The following is a 15,484-nucleotide window of genomic DNA, read 5'->3' as shown; positions in this document are numbered from 1 at the left end:
CCACTGGAATGAGGAAGGTTCCATTTGCAGAAAGCAGAACTTGTTCAGGAGTTTTATTTCTTGGGGAGACACCAGGCTCCCCTGGAGACTGGTGTTTCAACTCTGCAAGCTGCCACCTTTGAGTCTCTTGATTGGCAAGATTTTGTGACATTCTACCGAGCTCACAGGACAAGGAGAGCCACTGTCTCCCCACCGTGGCAGGGAGCCCGTTTCCAGGGGACTGTTGGCTTGTTCTGAGCATGGCTTGGGAGTTCAACTTTGGAGCTGTTGTCCCATGGGAGCCAGTGCACACACAGAAAAATGACAGTCCCCTAGAAGAGTCTAAGGATGGTCCCTTCGCTCTGGATCCCTTCCCTGGAGTCAGCTTAGATGGTTTGAAGACACAGACCTTCCCATAGCTGTTTCCAGAACACATCTCTCTGACCATCTCCCACTCTGTAGTCTCACATGACCCAAATTCGGCCTGCCAGATCGGTGACTTTTCTCCGTACTGTGGAATACCTGGCTACATCAACTGAAGGAGTGAAGAGTTTTTTTTTAATCTGGAGCCCGGATGCAAGTCCAGAGCTTCACCAGCTACGTCTCCACTTTCCTTTCTTACCTTTTCCTTTTAGACAGGGCCTCATTAAGTCGCCCTGCCTGGCCAGGAGCTCAGGCTGGCACTGAACTTGGGATCTCTCTGCCTCAGCTTCCAGACGAGTTTGGACAACAGGCCTGCCTGCACACTGGACCAGGCTTGAGGGCTAAGGCCTCTTAGTATTTCTCAGAAAGCTTTATGATCCCCGTTGACTGGCCGGTGCAGCAGGATGCAGGCTCAGCTTGGACGCACAGGGAGGGAACAGAGCCCATCTATCCCAGCATTTCCTCCGGAGGCCACAGCTCTAGCACTCCAGGAAGGTGTCTGGAGTTTTTCGAGAGGCACAAAGGCATTTTCTGTTCTGGGTAATTCTATATCCAGATACTGTTAACGATCAAAGCCAAAATAAACCAGCTAGGGGAGAGGTGTGTCAGTGAGGACCGAAAACCCCTCCTGTGGCCTGTGAAAAGGAAGCTGGTCTGGCGACAGCATGACTTTGGCCTGTGTGCGACTTCAGGATCCCCAGGGTTACACAGCCAGCCAGCTCTAAAACAAAAACAAAAACAAAACCAGCCGCAGGGTGGTTGCTACACCCCTCACTTTATGAGCCATGAGGAGGAGAGGTTTGGAAAATGCCCTGGGCTTTATAATCTGTCCTTCCGAGTCAAGCTCTTCAATGGAAGAGCCAAGCTAAGCTGCCTCTGTTTGGTGCCCATTGGGAAGGGCTTCCTTCATCAGGGCAAGCACTGGCGTCTCAGCAGGACCCAAGCTCTTAGGGGGGTTGTTCATTTCCACTTCTGGAAGTGGGTCTTCAAACCTATCACCAATGCATTTATTCATGTAATTGAACTTTTCAGATCCTTGGTCTGTCTTCTTACCTAGAAAACAGTAAGAATGACACCCAAAGGGAGTCTGGGAACTAATGGGGTCTTAGCAGTTCCCGGGGTGCTCAGTGTAGGGCTCCTCCTGTACTGTTTACCTTGCTGGAGCATCCACTGATTTGGGTTGGATTGGCAATGCCTAGCTGCTCGAGGAGATTTTTCAGTTGTGAATATTATGTTTAACTCTTTCTGAGAGATGCATGATTATTTTTTCCAGGTTTTTTAAGAAACTTAAAAATTTATAATCAACGTATCATCATTATACACACTTAGAGGATACGGTGTGACAGTTCGACATACATACTGTCTGTAATGACCAAATCAGAAACATTAATATTCCTGAGTCCTTAAACAGCTATCATGTCCTTGTATTTGGAATCCCCCAACTCTCTAGTCTGGTTCTTTATAAAATCTGTAACAAGTCATTGTAAACCCCAGTTGCCGGTTGTGCTGGAGAACTGTGGAATCCGGTCCTACTTTCTCTCTGCATGTGGTCCTTTCTGATCAGCACACAGCTCTGCAGGCATGGGGACATTTGTTCTCACCTCTCTTGCTCTGCCTCGCATGGTGAGGTCTGCACCAAGTTTCTCTTTTATTCATACAGGAGAGATGGGGCTCCCAGGGATTCCCTGCCCAATGTCATTCAGGGTGTAAGAGGATAATAAAAAAAATCTAGGAACTCAAACAGACCTCCAGTTTGAGTTCCATCAGTGTTCTGTTTTCCCCAGACAGGTTCTCTCTTCATAACCGGGCTGTCCTGGATTCATTACACCAACTAAACTGGCCTGGAACTCACAGAGATCCACCTGCCTCTGCCTCCTGAGTTCTGAGATTAAAAGTGTGTGACACCACATCCAGCTAAGTGTTTTGTTTTTAGGTTAAGCTGGAAGCCAACAGATGTTCCTGTGGTGTGCTGGAACTTTTCACAGTCCCGTCCCCGCCCCCCCCCAGTAGCCCACTGAGTGCCCTTCAGTTTATCTGAGTGTGCGGGTTTATGGTCACTGTGCAAGCAGGTCTGGTTGGAGTGACTGCTTGTCTTTACCGAGGCGTCATCCACTCCTCCACATTGTAAAACCATTCACGTGTAATCTACTTAAACATGCATTCAAGGTTGAGATCGGCGATAGCCCAAGGAAGACAAATGACTTGATGTGTTTATTGTCAGTGTTTGCAAAGGATCAGTAATGGCTGGTCATGGGACACAGAGCCCTGACTGAGGCTGTCCAGGGCTGGAATTCCACAGGGCATGGAGTTTGGGTCTGTGTGGAGTTAACTCAGGGACATCCACAGAGGTGAACTCGTGCTTCTCACCTGGAATTCTCCTAATCTCAGGTCAGCACCTGTCATCTTTATGGCTTCTGCATGGGCCCGGCTGGGGAGGAGGCGTCTCCTTCTGCAACACTTTCCTCTCTGCAATTGCATACCAAAGCTGTCCTTTCAGGAGGGAATTCTGGGTGGTTTTGCCTCCAGGAGAGACTATCAAGGGGATGTTTTACCTTAGTCTTTCCTGCAGAGATGTCCATTTGCCTAGGTCAAAGGGCAGCTAAACAGAAACAATACAGACCCATGCAGCCTTGTGATAATCGGTTTCGACTGCGGCTTGAGAGGTACCCAAATTAGTAGGACAGTAACCTCATCAGTAGGCAGGGGCTGGGCCGGTGGTGTCTGCCGGGCCTGAAATGTTGGCATCATCCAAAGAGCTGGCGGTGGCATTTAGTTCATGGGGCGGGGGAGGGGGCTAAGAACGTCCCTTGGATTCTTTTGGAGCTGGTAAAGTGTCAGATTCTCTAACTTGCAGCTGGTAAAGTGTCGGAGGGCGCACAGAAGATCCGCTTTGGGTTCCGACATCCTCGTTCTGAAGCCAAAAACAGCAAGGGGCTGAAATGTATCTCTTCATTCATCTGTCCAAGTCCTGACCCTCATTAACATGTAGTTATTCAGAAATGGGGTTGTGGATGGTAACGGAGCATAAATGAGGTCATGAGGAAGAATTCCTATCTAATCTGATGGCATTGGTGGCATTATGAGATGAGGGGGGGAACACATACACACTACACACACATACACTACACACACATACACTATACACACACACACCACACACACATACACTACACACACACTACACACATTACACACACAATACACACACACTACACACACACACACACACACACACACACACACACACACACACACACACACACACAGTAGTAGGCAGCATGAGCATGTGTGAAAGCAAGTGCTTGGAATGTGAAGACGGTCCAGAGGTCAGGGATGGCTGTGCCCCTATGGAGACCAGCCCCAGCCTCACTAGACTCTCAAGAGCAAGCTTGCCCTAAATGCGATCAAGAACAGACCTATAAGGGTGCGTAGGTGTTGTATTTGTCCTGGGTGTTGTTTGAGGTGACTGGACCCACTTCTTCCCACCCACAGTGGACAAGGAAGAGGGGGAGGGGAGTGAGAGCCACTTTGGAAGCCCGTAGAGCTGGGAGCTTCTCTTTGGCCTCCAGCTCACTGGGTAGGCTGGACACATGTTGATCCACTTGCCTCAGCCTCAGTTTCTTCATCTGGAAGTGGGGGGTAACAATCCCGACCTTGCAGGGGTTCTCTGAGACTGATGGGCTATAGTGCTTGTGTGAAATATAAAAGGCCACGGAGGACTGGGGATATAGCTCACTTGGTAGAGCACCTACCTAGCTTGCACCAAACCTTAAATTCAATCCTCCCCAGAACTGCCTAAACAGGTCACGTGGGACATAGCTGTTTTCAAACGTGCAAAATAAAACACAATGGCCGCTGAGCCTGGAGGTTATTTCTGGGAGCTCTGAGGATAGGAGGAGCAGGGGGTAAGGATTTGGGAGACGTGCCTGCAGGACAATGAGAAAGACCAGGAGGAGAGCAATGGAAGCCATGAGGGAAAGGAGGCCTCGTGGCCTATGTGACCTGGAGCTGGCTCCTGCTCTGCAAATGCTGTGGCTCCCTCACTCACACACTCTGCTCTCTGTAGCAGGAACTTGCTCAGTGTGGTCCAGCCTTGGGTCATCTCTACATCTCCACTGGAGGCTGGCCTGTGGGTACATCCTGGGGTAGGAGATCACCCTGTATCTACTCCTGCAGTCTGTCCGTTATCTGGGCTGCTCACACACCCCTCCAACCCTTAGCCCCACCTTGGGAGCTTGTCTGTCCACTATTTTTGCCTTCTCTGCCTGCCTGCCTGCCTGCCTGCCTGCCTGCCCGGGGTCCCAGTGCCTCAAAGGCTGCCCCGAGGGCCTGCCCTATGGTTTTACTGCTCGCTGGCATGTTTTCTCCTATAACTCTGTCAGGCCCTCGGGTCCAGGATCATATCTCTATTGTTCCCAAAGACAGAACTCTGGACCAAGCTTGCAGGAAGACGCCTTTGGAGGGACATGATTAGTTTCAGTCGGTGCCAATTGGCTTCAGGTTTCTTTTGAAATAGGGTCAAGGCATGGTGGAGCTTTTGGGCTGGCGACCCCTGTGCTCCTGGAAGCAGTCCCCTATGCCTGGGTATGGCGCTCATCATGGAAGATTTGGCTTGGAGACTGGGTCTGTGTTGTGGCGGTAAGGTAATCCTAGATCCTGGGCCATCATGCCAGCCCCAGGCCCCAGCTCCACAGCCACACGACATCACATACGACAGGGACAGGTGGCTTCTCTGTCATCTACAGTGTTCTTCTCACCTCCAAAGTTCTATGAGTTTAGAGCAGCGGTTCTCAACCTCCCCAATGCTGCGACCCTTTAATACAGTTCCTCATGTTGTGGTGACCCCCCAACCATAAGATTATTTTCGTTGGTACTTCCTAACTGTAGTTTTGCTACTCTTATGAATCAGAATGTAAATATCTGATATGCAGGGTATCTGATAGGTGACCCCTGTGGGGGTTGGGACCCACAGTTTGGGAACCACTGCTTTAGACTATCAATGAGTAGTTAATTCCTCAAGGAGTGAGCTTTGGCCAGCACATCTAATTTACAATGACCCTTTTCTTTCTCTATGAAAAATAAAAGAATAGATCGTCTTGCTAAATTGGCAAACTCTTGAGCTCCCCATGTGTTGGGCTAGGCAACTCCTCATGATTGAGTGGGCTTTGGCTCTGCCAGATCCTTTTTCCAGAACATCAGGATCTCTTACGAGTTAATACCTTCAGCATTTCCCAGGCCTGGTGGAGGAACAGGCAAACAGTTGCTGAGGTGGGGGCAGAGAGAACCCAAGGGTCACAGGGCTGTGGCCCTTTCCTGTTGTACAAGGCTGAGGGATTTGTGTGTCATGACTGCCCATGGTGTCTGGGGTAGGGTCAGGACTCCTGTTCCATTTGTCTGTGATTTTGCAAACACCTCTGATGTAGGTGCAATGGCTGGTGGGTATGGGTTGGTCCTCTCTGAGAAAACATGTAGCTGAACCAATTAGGGAGGAACCTTGGCTTACATATCTTCCAGGATGGAGAAACCCAGAGACAAATTCCACTCTCCTTTGTCCCAACATAGGCAAAATCTCTACATAGACATGTAGGGGTTTCTCTGAAAGCAAGATGAGAGGCATTCTCTGTGTTCCCTGGGCATTTTTAAGGAAGTAGAATTTGGTGTTTGGTGGGTGGCCTCAGTGACACAGCTCTGAGTGCAGACTCAGGATAGTTGGATGCCATTTTGTCCCCACACCTTGGCTTCCTCATCCTCAGGTAATGGAACCAAAGCTTGGGTCTGGTGGTAATGTCCTTGTGTCTGGGCGGCCTGGCCATAGTGTGGATGAGCTTCTGGCTGGCTTCCCTGGTGCTTCAGGACAGAGAGCTCAGACCTGTGGCTGAAATCAGAGTCACAGATCCCAGCCCTGCCCAGCGGGAACAGGTGTCTCTGCTGCCCCTGAGCTGAGAGCTACCTGACCCAGTGGTAGTGTCCCAGGGCTAAGGGTCCCTCTACTAATACACTCCTCGGATGAAGTTTCTGACATCGTGGGGGTTGGACTTCTCCCCTTTTTCTTCCTCCTCCTCTTCATTCTCCTATCCTTCCTCTTATTTATGTCCCTCCTCCTCCCCCTCCTCTTTCTCTCTCCCATCTTCTTCCTCTCTCATTCTCTCCTCCTCTTTTTCCTCTTCTTCTTTTCCTCCTTTTAAAACAATATTCATTATATTAATAAATATATTTCTATATAGATACATAAACATACCTTTACATTAGCATATATTACACACAATTATATATGAATATATTTATAATATTATAAAATATGTATATATGAAATGTATTATTATATTAATTTATAACAATAATTTTTAAAAAATAAATTCTAGATCCTAAGCCCTTATCAGATAAATGATTTGAAATTTTTTTTCCATTTCCTAAGCCGCCTTCAGTTTCCTTAATTTTGGTGAAGTTCAGTTTGTTACGGTCCCTGCCCACTGGCTGTTGTGTGTTTGATGTCGTGTTTTAGGAATATCACCTAATGCCGGCTCTTGAACATTTATAGGCAGACTATGCAGTCTAGGGTCTTAAGGTTTACACACACATCCTTTTAAGAGGCATTTAGTTTTAGCATTTAACCCTCTGATTTTTTATCTTTAAATTATCAGGCTTTCCTCTAGGAACACTTTTTTGTGTTCAAAGAATTTTTTTATTATATGAAATAAAAAATTAAGGACTTATAATTAAAGGAAAATTAAACTTTAAAATGAATTTAGCGAATTGCTTTCTTCATTTAATATTTCAGACCATTCTTCTCTGCCATTGAGCAACATGTCATAGATTTGAGTCATGTAACATAATCTGCATTGTAACTTTGATCTGGCAGTACATCCATCGGGTGGCTGTTGGCTGTGTGACACATCCCTTGTTATTGGGCACCTATGTTGTTCCTGTGAAAAATGGGAAGAGCAGAGCAGCAAGTGTGTGACGCTTCCTTAGGATAAATTCTCAAAGCACAGCCCCTGCTCCCGGCATCCCAATTAAACAAGTGCACAATGTTTCCTCGAGACTAAAGAGGTTAGTTAGAGAGTCAGGTAAGTGAATGAGTTTAAGAACAGCCTTCATCTGGGAGAAATGCCTTCTTACCTGACCCAGTGTTCAGTTATTTTCTAGGGATTATCATGTCACATGACATCGTTTCCTTATGCTGTCCAGATGTTGAAGATTGATGTTGCATTCTCGTTTTAATTTATAAAGACCACCGCCACAGTGAAAGCGGATCATGCACACAGCATTCTTGTTCTTCTGCATAGTTTCCTTAGGGCAGGGTCCCAGCGAGGGGATTTCCGGGTCAAGCAGTTGGAATGTTCTGGAAAGTGTCTAAGCTGCAGCATTCCAATAGATAGTGCAGGAGGGTCCAGAGTCCAAGCACCGCCTCCTCTGTCAGACACTTGAACTGTTTCAGTGACGATTTCAGGGGGATGGTGGCTGAATTACGTAAGGGAGGGTAAAGTCAGCCCCGACCTTATTAGTGTTTTTAATGTAAAAGCCACACTAGTGGGGGATTCTCTGCTCTTCACAACATCTGTGGATTTCATAGTCATCCAATCTCTTTCACAGTGGCAGTCTGCAGACGATTTTTTAGAAAGCAAGGTGTGTGTGTCTGGGTTAGAAGTATCCATGTCCATGGATCTCTGAACTGTGAAATATTTGGTGTTCCCAGAGAGCTACAACATAGAGTTCAAGTTTAAAACTTGGGTTTCTCTATCCAGGACAGGGTCCTCCATCTTCATATGTACACACACACACACACACACACACACACACACACACACACACACATATTTATATGTGTATATATGTTTGAGATGGGGTCTTGCTGTGTAGCCTTCAGACCTGATAATGGCTGTGTAGCTCAAGCTGGTCTTGAATTTGCAGCCATCCTCCTGCCTCAGACTCTACTGGGATTACAGATGCCTGTCCCCATTCCTGGTTCTCTGTCTTATTTTTCTGACTTCAGTGTTGGCAACTTCCTCTAAAAGAAGACGGTGTAGCCATGTAGACTGTGCCCTTGGCTCAGGGGACTCGCCATCTAAAGCAATTGATGAGAATCCTCTGCTATGGTGAAAGCAGAGGTCTAGAATGTTCTGTCAGTAACTTCCAGTCATCCAGACCCGAGGTGGGTCTGTACTGAAAGAGTATTGATTACAGAGCCTCAGAAGAGAAGGAAACTACCCCTTCTGTTGACTGCCATGTGAGGCGAGAGCCCATAGAGGTATATATCAATTTATTAAGGGGTGTGATGGGGAAACACTCACTAGAGTAAAGCAAGGTAGATGTGCTGCAGATCCACTGCTGATCCAGCTGCCCTTCTCCTCGAGGCCAGTGGGGACCAACTGCAAGCCACTTTTCACCACCTGACCTGGTCTCCTTACCCCAAGAGAGAGAGCGCCACCCTCTCTCTCCTCTTAAGGGGCCACATATGCAGACAAGAGGCCACGCCCCATGGCTTGTACCCCAAAGCTATTGGAGGAAACAAATTCCCACAACACCTCCCCTTTTTGTTTAAATAAGAAGGTTCTGAGCCTAATATAAAACTATGTACAGTAAGAACAATGATCAAGTATTACCAAGGAGAAAGAAAGGGTAATAACATAAACAAAAAATGGAAAAAAAAAAAAAAAAAAAAAAAAGGGCTGGAGAGATGGCTCAGAGGTTAAGAGCACTGACTGCTCTTCCAGAGGTCCTGAGTTCAATTCCCAGCAACCACATGGTGGCTCACGGCCATCTGTAATGAGATCTGGTGCCCTCTTCTGGCCTGCAGGCACACATGCTGTATACCTAATAAATAAATAAATCTTTAAAAAAAAAAAAAAAAAAAAAAAAAAAAAAATGGAACTACAACTAACAAGAACCACATCAAGTAAGAAACACATACTAAATGTCCAGGCCAAGGGTAATTGGCAAGTTACTGGGGGGCTGGAGAGATGACTCAGAGGTTAAGAGCACTGGCTGTTCTTCCAGAGGTACTGAGTTCAATTCCCAGCACCCACATGATGGCTCACAACCATCTGTAATGAGAACCATGGGACCCCCAAAACTCAAGAGAATGGGAAACTGGTCTCTGAGAGGCTAGGGTCAGGGGGCACAGAGAACAATAAGGCAGAAAGAGTTCAGTCTGAGGGGGGCTTCCTCTCCGAAAACAAGGAGCTCCTTCCCACCCCAGTTGATCGAACACAGCCTGCCCCGTTTCCTGGGGAAGGCTGTGAAGGTGTAAACGGTGCTCTTGTGGTCACTGGTGCTGTCCCGTGGGCTGGTGACAGCCAGCTCTGGGTATGTGTGGTCCTTGAGAAGGCTGGACTGGAATTCGGGTTCTGATTGATACGCATTTCAAGTGGAATTCATGAGGCTGAGGGAGGAAACCCACTCTGTGTCTGGGAAGCCGGCAGCTAACCCTGGCTCTCGGCCCGGGTCTGAGTGTGGCATCACCTGAAAGGGGTCCCTTTTGGGGCAAGTGAACCCGACCCTCTGCTTTCTCCCTGATCCACCTGCTGGTCCTGTGCCTCCCTTCTGTGGCACTCCCTCTTTCTTCTGGCCTTGTGTCTCTGAGTCCTCACGGCTGCTGGTGGACATGAACTATGGCTTCTCCTCATGTAGGCTTGGGAGCGTCTGGGGCCAGTGCTGGACCCTGGGGGCCCAGCCCTCTTCCTTAACATATGATCATTGCTTGCTCTGTGTTGTGTGTTTCCTGTCTATCTGTAGCACTGTATATTGCATGTTGTGTATTGCACAATTATCACACACTCGCTCACATCAGGGCCCTGTTGTGGTACCCCTGTGCCTGTTCTCTCCAGTTCTGAGTGTCCTTCCATGCCCCGACCTCTACTTGGGGATCCACAGTGCAATGCTTTTCTCTGCAGCCTTTCTCCAATGCATAATTTGCACACATGCTTAGTTTTGCACATGCATGCTTGTAGATATGACATATGGATTTACACACAAAGAACGATGCGGGAGAGCATGCTCATGAAGTCACACTCTGCCAGCATGCACATGTGTACCCTCGAATCACACAACATACAGCGCACATATACATCCCACACATACCACATCTCATACACTATAGGCTCCACGACACCTATCAACTATATACCATATATACATATTACATCTTCAAGACATACACAAACACGTACATGCATGTGAACACAGTCCCCACTTGTGTCCTGGTCACAAACAGGCCTGGAAAGCGAGGGATCCTGCAACAGGCTACCAAGATAGCCTCAGTCACCCAGGTGTCCAGACAGTCTTTGACCCTTTGTCATGGTGCCCTATTAGTAGAGTCTGGCTGTGTCTGTGGACGATCCGGACAAGTTCTCTGTAGATTGATAAGTATGTCCTTTGTGAGAGAGGGCACTGGGACAGAAACACGTTTGGGTGGTGTTCGTGGCAGTGTAGGGCTGTGCCAGGCCCAGCAGGTTCAGTAGGAGCTGGAGTCCATTGTCCCAACAGTGGCCCCACACCCTCTGCTTCCTCTGCAAAGCCAAACGTTGAGTTTCTATAGATTTTCTGGGTGTCTCAACATCTGGACACACAGCCATGTGTCACTCAATGAAGGTGGGTGTGGAACAGCAAAGAAAAAAGGGGGAGCGGGGAGAAGAGCAGCCAATCTTGCCGTAGTGAGACTGTGTGTAAACTACACAGCTCATGTCAGCTTGCTTCCAGCAGATAGGTCAGCTGACGTGAAACTGCGGAGGGCATCCCTGCATAGGGCTGGCATGCTGAGTCTGCGTTTTGCAGGGTTAGCCAGGTACCACCATTATTCTGAATTAAAGGAAAGATTTTCAGAGCAATTAATGAGAAGTTACTGAATATTCTGGAACATGCAGAGGTTCACTGGATGACCGTCTAACTTTTCACATAGCTTGATGGAGTTGGCCATGGGTATACCCTTAGGGAACAGCCTTTTCTCCTCCTCCCTAGAGGAGCCCAGGCTGTAGCATCTCAGAGGTAACAAGTCAAGCCAGCTGGAGATTTGGTGGAGAGGAGAGCCACAGATGTGTGGCCACGAAACTTAGATGTGGGTTTGAGAGGATCTGACATTTGTGCAAAAGTCCTGGGCAGGAGTTTGGCTTGGGAGCCCATGGTGTGCTGGGGCTCTGTCTCATGCCAGAGTGGGCAGGAGGGTACAGTCTTCTCACTGTGTACTCAGAAGAGGGCCCAAGGGATCCCCAAAGGCTGTCAGACAGGGGGCTTAAAGGGGCAAGGGTTGGGCCTTGTGTTCTTGGGAGGGCTTCCCAGCCCCACTCTCGGATTGGTTGGAACAAAGAACATCTTGGAACGACTTGCTTGGGAAAGGACCTTTTGTGCTATTGAACTGGCTTGATGGCCCAGGGGTGGGAGGGAAGAGAATTCCCTTATAGGCAAGAAATTCTCCCCCCTGACAAGTTTAAAATGAGCATGTAACCGAGGGGTGCTGCTCCCCACTCTTGTTGGAGCATAGAGTGCATACCAAATCTCTGACAGGGCATTTGGATTTGGGGAGGGAGGAGAGAGAAGAGTATCATGTCTCGCCAGGGGCCAAATGGACAGGGTTGGACGCTTGCTTTCTCAGGCCCTGGGTGACCATCGATAGCCCACAATTCCCCTTCTCAGCTTTTGCTCATTTTATATTCTTACCCTCACATCTGTCCCAGAAAAGCACATGTCTCAGAAAGAGAAAGTCCAAAGCCCGTGGTATCTGTTTGATTTGAAGAGTCGTTCAGTGAAAAGGGCATTGGCCTACAGACAAGGATAATTTTTAAAAAATTGTGTGTGCATGCATGCGTGTGTGCTTGTGGGGTGTGTGTGTGTGCGTGCACACACACACATGCACTATGGCCTGGGTGTGGAGGCCAGAGGACAGCATCGTGTGTAATGGTGTTCTTTCACCTTTATGTGGGATCCAGAGATCAAAGTCATGGTGCCAGCTTGTGCAGCAAGTGTCTTTACCTGTTGAGACATTTGGCCAGCCTCAGGAGCAATTTTAATAAAGATGAACACGAAGTTTGATTAGGGGATGGGCTGGAGGGCTTCTACACAGAGAAATCCCATCTTAAACAAACAAACAACCCCCCACCCCTGAAAAAACTGGGGTTGTCATAATTTTTTTCATGGATTTTTCACTGAATGGAGAGGTAGTTTACCTTAGGTCGATCTTTCCAGAAAGGAAGAGAGACTTCACTATTGCTTGTGCACATTGGACTGAATATTAAGAGTTCAAGAAGCAGAAGCCACTGACACATGGATCATGGAATGTGTGTAGGGGGATACGTTTGTGGCTAAGCTCGGAGTCTGTTTCCAGAATAGCTGCACCCTGGGAAAAGACCATTGTGCAACCTTAAACACCAAGGACTTATGAATCCCCAGGGATACCAGAGCACTGAGAAGCTGTGCTGGCTAGTGTTATATCAACTTGACACAAACTAGAGTCATCAGAGAGGAGGGAGCCTTGGTTGAAAAAAAATCCCTCCACAAGACTGGGCTGTAGGCAAGCCTGTACGGCATTTTCTTAATTAGTGATTAATGGGGGAAAGGCAAGCCCATGGTGGGTGGTGCCACCCCTGGGCTGGTGGTCCTGGGTTCTATCAGAAAGCAGGCTGAGCAAGGCATGATGAGCAAGCCAGTAAGCAGCACCCCTCCATGGCCTTTGCATCAGCTCCTGCTTCCAGGTTCCTGCCCTGCTTGAGTTCCTGCCCTGCTTGAGTGAGTTCTTGCCCTCGCTGCTTCTGATGATGAGCTGTGATGTGGCACCGTGAGAGAAATCAACCCTCTCATCCCTACGTTGCTTTGGTCACGGTGTTTCTTCACATCAATAGTCACCCTCACTAAGGCAGAAGCTGAGTTGTCTGTTTCAGGAAGGACCTTCGGCCATCTTGGGACACTTCCCAGCCTGCTCAAGCCCTGCTGAGCTACCACAGAAGCCTCAGCGACTTGTCTGTTGCTGTGATAAAACACCATGACCAAGGCAACTTATAGAATGAAGAGTTTGTCTGAAGGTACAGTTCTAGAGGTAGAGTCCATGATGGCAGGGGACGGGGCAGCAGACAGCAGACTCAGTAGCAGGAGCAAGGAGAGCAAACTGCAAGTGGGACCAGAGGCTATGGACCCTCAAACCCCACTCAGAGAGATGTACCTCCCCAGGTGAGGCACCATCATCTCCCCAAATACCACCAACCGGGGTCAGGTGTTCAAATGTGTGAGCCTATGAGGGACATATCTCAAATGCTCACTCGTGGGTAGCAGGCATGTGCCCTTCAGGTAGCCTTTAGTGCTGCTCAAGGAACTATTCTGGTGAGGAGATAAATCTCTTTTTGAAATGTACCTGCACCGTTATTTATGGAAAGGGAAAGGAAGGTCTATTTTCTACTTTGGATACACAACTGGAAATTCTGGGCAGCGCTACAGTAGCCTGAGGAAATCTTACCCGTGAGACGACGAAGCAGCTATGTGCAGGGGGATGTGTGAGGCACAGGTGTGGAAGGCTAGAAGGCTCATTTGTTAGAGTGTTTGCTAGGCAATGACGGGGCCTCGGCCTGGGTATCTAGGACACAGGAAGGAGCCAGGAGCCTCAGCATGTGTCTGTAACCCCAGCACTGGAGCTTCGGTATCAGGAGGAAGAGAACAGCTAGTGTCGACCTTTGGCCTCTACACACACATTTCCATATGTGCATGTACGCGTGAACATGCCCACATAAACCACACACATAATGCCACATGCATAATACCCCCTCGTCTCTCTCTCTCTCTCCACACACACACACACACACACACAGACACACACACACACACACACACACACACACACACACACACACACTGATTTATTTTAATAGATTAAATAAAGGCTGAGGTCTGGGTAGTCCAACAGTGGCTGTCTCATGATTGAAAGGCTGGTCACTTATTGAGACTGGATGCCCCAGCAGTCCTAATGTGGTGCCGGAGTCCTGGAGGAGTTCTGGAGCGCTGCTCCTCTTCAGTCCATGTTGGAATCTCCAAGAAGTTGATTCTCATACGGACCAAGGAATGCCTCAGCAGCAGGGTACACAAACTTGTCAGAGAGTGAGGGCAAAAGGAGGGCATTCTTCCATCTGCTTTTATGGGGGCTGTCTGTCACCGGAAGGTATAGCCCAGATTTAGGATGGGACTTCCCACCTGAGATAATCTGATGAAGAAACTCAGAGACCTGCCCAGGAGCTTGAGTTTTAGATGGTTCCCGATGTAGTCAAGTTGACATCCAAGATCAGTCATCACACCGTGTGGATTCATGAGAAGGTGCTCAGCATCTTAGCTTCATGAGTGTCAAACAGAAGGAAGTGTCCTGTTTCTGTCATCCCTGGGTCACTTGCTGTGAAGACTGTGGCAGGAAGGAACAGTGTTCTCGAGCACCGAGGCAAACTTGCTCTGTGCTCCAGTCTAGATCCTATGTTACTTGCAACACAAGAGCATGCCTGTGCAGGCTGGCAATCCTTCTAGGAATTCGCCCTCGGGGTGTACTGTGGGGTACAGGCAACACTAAGGCGGTGATGAGCCTCCCTGCAGCGAGATTTGTTATAGCCGTGGACTAGAAGGGTGGCGGATGAACCCCAACATGAAATCTTACACTGCCCTTTAAAGGGATGAGGCGGGGTTTGTTTGGAAGTGCCAAGGTACGTTACCAAGTTAAAACAAAAAGGCAAAGACTCATTGCGATGATATATGGCAAGGTCTGCAGGAAGACATTTGTCTTTATCTGTGTAGACAGGAGATTTCCGGACAGGCAACGGAGAGCTGTGGATGGAGTCTCTTCTGGAAGGTCTGTGGAGGTGTGAAGGCACAGGTAAGGGATTTGAGATCTTATAAACACTTGTGGTTAAACTTGGTCATGAAGAGCGTGTCAAACTTTGGTGCTCAAAGGCAACCTCCCCCTGCCTACCCTCTACCCCTCAGCCTGAGTCAAAACCCAACCCCTTACAGGCTGTTGGGCTAAACAGGGTGGACACCTCAATTTGGTCCATTTTGTTCATTACTTACATTATATTCCAACCATCGGCTAAAGGATGTGAAAACGCTTCCACAAACTGTTAGCCAC

The 15,484-nt window shown here is 48.3% G+C and overlaps 1 long non-coding RNA gene across 1 annotated transcript in view; it reads left to right on the top strand.

Annotated features, from left to right (window-relative positions):
* Positions 1–15,234, top strand: part of LOC128115134 (uncharacterized) — a 59,404-nt gene extending 44,170 nt beyond the window's left edge. Inside the window, exon 4 of the long non-coding RNA XR_008220016.1 lies at positions 15,154–15,234. This is a non-coding gene — a long non-coding RNA (uncharacterized LOC128115134). The remainder of the gene's footprint in view (positions 1–15,153) is intronic.
* Positions 15,235–15,484: the final 250 nt, after the last annotated feature.

The sequence above is a fragment of the Peromyscus californicus genome, unplaced genomic scaffold (assembly GCF_007827085.1).
Source record: "Peromyscus californicus insignis strain IS unplaced genomic scaffold, ASM782708v3 Scaffold_1__1_contigs__length_55948999, whole genome shotgun sequence".
Lineage (NCBI taxonomy): Eukaryota > Metazoa > Chordata > Mammalia > Rodentia > Cricetidae > Peromyscus > Peromyscus californicus.
The sequence above is the reverse complement of the archived record's forward strand: the minus strand, read 5'-3'. Positions and strand labels throughout refer to the sequence as shown.